Consider the following 5,482-nt stretch of genomic DNA (forward strand, 5'->3'; position numbering starts at 1 on the left):
AATTAGTAGAACATAAATAAGAAATCCTTGGTCAAAACTCCAAACATATTAAGAGGCTGTTATTAGATATGTGATTTCTAAATCATATGGAATTGTAAATTCTAAAAATCAAAATACATGAATTTTGAAATAACATGTTTTATCCTTGGATTTGAATCCTTCTATTTTACACTTTCAAATTCATTCAAATCCATTTAAAACATAATGTGGATTTTGAAATACAAAAACAAATCACTAAATGAATAAGATAGGATTTTAACAAGTATTTGTAAATCATAGAACCAATAACACATAATTTTGATAAGTATTTTAAAATCAATGATTGAATAACACATGATTTTTGTTTGGATTTCCAAATCCATTAAAATCATAGAACCAATAACCCCCTCTAAGTTTTCTAAATTGATTGGTTAAGACGTAAAAGTCTTTGAGTCATCCATACCAGTTTTATTTTAATAAGTTTTTTTAGGGTGTTTTGAAGCTATCTCATTGTTGTATAATCTTATTATTTTTCATAAAATAGTTAAATTTCGATAATTTTCCAATTTTGGATATGCATAATTTTCATTTCCTTAAATCGTATAGGCTGATCAAATAGAACAATTAATGTCACTAATCATAAATTTGAATATATTATATCGTTGGTTCATGTAAATTTATCTATAATTTTAGTTATTTTGACAATAACAGACTATTTTGTTTGGTGATAAGAAGAAAAAAAAAGATATATGGAAATACATAGGATCAGAGTTAAGTTTAGACTTGTATTGTTGATGACGAAGTCCTAGTTTGATTAAAAATATATATATCTATCATTGGTAGAATGAATGAGAACAAAAAGATTGACCAGATATCTTAGAGTGTAACAACAAAAATAAATGTTTCTCCTCAGTGTAAAACGAAAATATGGAAATACGAAATCCTTTTTTTATATAGAGATTGTGAACCAATCAAATTAGTAGAACATAAATACGAAATCCTTGGTCAAAACTCAACATATTAAGTTTCCTAACTTGATTGGTTAGGACGTAAAAGTCTTTGAGTCAAACATATATGTATCTCTATAAATAGTTAAATACCAAACTAATAACAAAGCAAACTCACAAATAAGAAGAAATAAAAATGATGGCTCTTTCAAGTTCACAGAAGAAGGTTCTCCTAATTTTTCATAAAATTGTTCACAGAAGAAGGATTTCTCTTTGATAATATGACAAAACACATAAGAAGAAATAAAAATGATGGCTCTTTCAAGTTCACAGAAGAAGGTTCTCCTAATTTTTCTAGCGTTTGCATGTCTCTTCTCGTCTTCCGCACAGGCGTGGAGCTGGAGTACGAGTAACGGCAACGAATGGGGAATGGGGGTCTGACGGCTCTAGCAGTTCTAGCTCAGGTCCTAGTCTAAACCCTGGCGAAATTAAGTTTATAAGAGAAATTAAGTTTCAACCAAAAATTAATTTCTCATTGTGTAATACTTGTAACACCCAAAACTTAATTATAACGTATAAATAGACTAATGCTTTAGGTTATGTTCGATCCTTGAACTCATAACTAGTTTTTTTTTTTAATAATTTTTTTAGGGTGTTTTGAAACCATCTCATTGTTGTATAATCTATGATTTTTTCAAAAAATAGTCAAATTTCGATAATTTTCCAAGTTTGGATATGCATAGGTTTCATTTCCTTTAAGAGAAATTCTCAAAAATAGCACCAATTTAAGTTTTTGTTCCAAAATTAGCACAAACTCTCAAATATTCCAAATTTAGCACAACTTAAATTTTGGAAGAAATTATTTAAATAAATAAAAATTATCATCTCTTCTACATAAAACCTAAAAAGCCCATTCACTTCTACGCTTCTTCTCTCGTTGCTTCTTCTTTTTCTTTTTTTTTTTTTTGGACAACAACTCTTGTTGCTTCTTCAATCATCATCTTTTCTACACAAAATCTGAAAAGCTCATTCATCTTCTATGCTTATTCTCTCTTGGTGCAACGCTTCTTCAATTTCATGGTTTTTGAGCATCTGACCAGGCAAATTTGAGTTTTTGATTTTGTGTTGGCACAAATTCAAAGAATCAAATTCCAATCGGTTTTAGATCGCCGACTATCAGATGGCTTGAGCCTCCCAGTCTGCGTTGAAAACGGTACCGGATTTGCTGGTTATCCTTTGTAGGATGTGAAATCGGATTTTCAGATTGTGGGTGATGTCACTCAGTTTGAAATTGTGCTGCCGAATATGCCGCTTCCTAAGAACATCACTCTCTACTGATGGATGGAAGTGTCCCAAAGCTATTCAAAAAGGTGAAAATTTTCTCAATTTCTATCAATTTTACTTTATGAAGCTTGTGTCACTTAAATTTTGAAATTTTGATTATAGTTCCTTGATTTATGGCACAATACTCTTAAGGCTGGTCTTGATTTTTTTATATTTAGGAGTTTTGTTTACTGATCTTGGTTTTGCTATGTTAAGGATGACGTATTTGCAGTAGATCCTTATAATCAAAGAGAGATTTTAGATTAGTAGAAATAGTCAAACTCCAGCAACAATTGCATTATTTAAGTCTCACGTGTTCACACGTACATTTAGTCTTATGTTTGTTACTTGTTAGTTTCCTTTTACAAATAATGTTTGAATTAGTAAAATGGAGATTCTAATATTGACGAGTATTACATGATGCATATGTGTTTGCTTATTATATAAATGGATGAGGTTTTAACGTGGTATTGTTCTTTTTTACTATAGCTAAAGTTCAGGAGAGGAAACTTGTGATGGGTTAAGGATTGAATCTTAGAGGTTTGATTTTGGTTTAAAGGTAACTATGAATATGTGGAATTTGAACTGTGTGTACCAGGAGGTTCATCGGAAGGATCAACAATTGTTGTTGCAGCAAAACAGTGTATGATGTCACATAGTAATGATATTGGTGGAAGTGTGAGACACCAAGCTTCGTTTTGTGGTGTTGTTGGTCTTAAGCCTACTTATGGGTGTCTAGGTTTGGGCTTATGGCTTATGCTTATTCATTGGATATGATTGGGTGTTTTGAGTCTACGATTGCTGATGTTGGGATGATTTTTCATGTTATTTATGGGTATGATAGAACAATTAAGTACAAACACTCTGCTTTTAAATTTTAGGAAGGATTCAATAATACTCATGAATGACTTTTAGCAATTTAGGATGACCTTCATGAAAATACTTAGGAATGACTTTTAGCAATTTAGGATGACCTTCATGAATAAATCTCATAATGGTTGTAAAAATTAATGAAGGATTCAGTTATATTCAGGAATGATTCAATAATATTAGTCCATATGTTTGTCAAGTAGAATGTTTTAACAATTTTTACATTTGGTAAAGATACTGTAATGTTTATGTTTCTTGTATATAGATATTTATTGTTATATTTCCACTGAATGAATAACTTGGCTTATTAGTTAAAGGAATGCAAGTTGAGTTCTTGTAAGCGGTTATGGCCTGGTTTTTTTTGTTTTTAATCCTTTCAAACTGTTTCATGAAATTCTTCCTGAATTTAAAGAAGTTCTTCATGAATATTATTCAAACGTTTAGGAAGGCTTTCCTATACTTTAAAGAGTCCTTCCTAAATTTCAAGAAACCATTCATAAATGATAATTAGACTACAAATCTCATATTTTAGAAATAGAATGAAATAACAAGTTTTCAGGTGAAAAATACAACATTAAATTCAAATTACTGCACAAGAGACACCATCCAAATGGTCATTACCTTTGATAATCAAAATTCTCATATCTCTCTCCTTCGTAAAAAACCTTGTTCTACTTCTGTTACCACTATACATTTGGTCTATTAAATTTTAGGAAGTATGCAATAGTATTCAGGAAGGCATAAATGAAATTTTTGATGGTGTTCATGAAAAAGTTTTAAAATAACGACCTTGAAACGGTGACGTCTATAACAACATGTCTCACAAACAAGAGTATCAATCAAGATTTCTCTTTCCGTAACTTTAGTAAAGCCTAATGTTACAATCCAACAATGGTTCTTGCGATAATAACACAAGTGAATCAAAAAGGATTCAAAACTTATTTCTATTAATTGCAGGTGCATGAAAAATCTTAACCAACATAGCACAACAAAATCTAAAGAATGGACAAAACCTGCTAGTATTCTTGACCAGAGGATACAACAAAACCAGAACCATTAATGCATCGGAAATTGCGATCTTATAATAACCATTTAGAAGAGGTATGAAAATATCATGACAGATGTTAAATCACCTTCCTCTTTATAGTGCCTCCTCTAACTCCTCAATCGATGAAGGAAACAATGAGCTACAACAAACACGACCATTAGATCCTCATTTTCGAGTGATGAGATTTTTGGTGAAAGATCTTGATTCAGGTGGTGATGATGGTGAAACTAATCGTCCTCTCCTAAGAATAAGAAGTTTACTGGTTTTGTTTCATCATCAACATCTGGCACTAGGAAGAATCAAACCAAACTCATTAAACCCATCTCTTTCTTCTTCAAGCAAGAACCAAACTAAACTCGCTAAGACCTCCATGGCTATGTCTCACAAACTTAATCCACCAAATCTTCTACTAACACGACTAAGGCCGGCTGTGAGCTCAAGATGCTCAATTCCGGAACAAAACCCACAAATTCCATAAAACCCGTCATTTCTTTGACCAATAAATCAGCAGATCTGTCCAAATCAAGCTCATCCAAAAACAAAACCACCACAAAATCTTCAAGTTCCAGGCTTTCTTCACCTTCTTCAGAGAAGAAATCACCATCCTCAAAACCAGTGACAAAATTAAATCTAATCGAGAAAGAAATCAAACCATTCTCGCTCGACGATGAAGAAGACAAAGATTTTGTCACCCAATTCAGAGTTTTACCAACTAAACTCCAAAGATCCTTGATCACAGACGTAGAACAAATCTCAACCACATCCAAAACCTACATCAACAAAGAGATTACCAAAAACTTCAAACCCTACTTCGGCAACAAATACGCACTAACCATTGAATCACGATCAGATTTGCTACAAAATTGCCTATTTCCTCAATTAAAAGCTTATGAATCACGTCGAGAATCTAAAAATCTGAGATCGGAACTGATACACAAAGAAAGAGAAGCGTTGTTGGAAGCATCGCCGAAAGTTATTAAAATTGTAAGTAAAAAATTATAATTAATTTTATTTTTTAAGATATAATAATAATAATGCGACTTTTGGAACATTTGAGAGTGTGTGCTAATTTTGGAAGAGAAACCTAAAATAGTGCTATTTTAGGGTATTTCTCTTCCTTTAATCATATTGGCATATCAAATAGAACAGTTAATGTCACTAATCATAAATTTGAATATATTATATCGTTGGTTCAAGTGAGTTCATCCATAATTTTTGTTATTTTGACAATGACAGAGTATTTTGTTTGGTGATAAAAAAAGAAAAGATCTCTATTATTTATTGTAGAAAAAATATCTTTGTAAATAGTAAATTT

The 5,482-nt window shown here is 31.3% G+C and overlaps 1 long non-coding RNA gene and 1 pseudogene across 1 annotated transcript; both read left to right on the forward strand.

The window, feature by feature from the left end:
* On the forward strand, window positions 1,845-3,318 carry LOC104747364. The gene is made up of 2 exons (XR_761141.2): window positions 1,845-2,296; window positions 2,739-3,318. It is a non-coding gene; the product is annotated as an uncharacterized LOC104747364 (long non-coding RNA).
* LOC104747365 lies at window positions 3,890-5,208 on the forward strand (annotated as a pseudogene).

This window comes from Camelina sativa, chromosome 15 (assembly GCF_000633955.1).
Source record: "Camelina sativa cultivar DH55 chromosome 15, Cs, whole genome shotgun sequence".
In the NCBI taxonomy this organism is placed as follows: domain Eukaryota; kingdom Viridiplantae; phylum Streptophyta; class Magnoliopsida; order Brassicales; family Brassicaceae; genus Camelina; species Camelina sativa.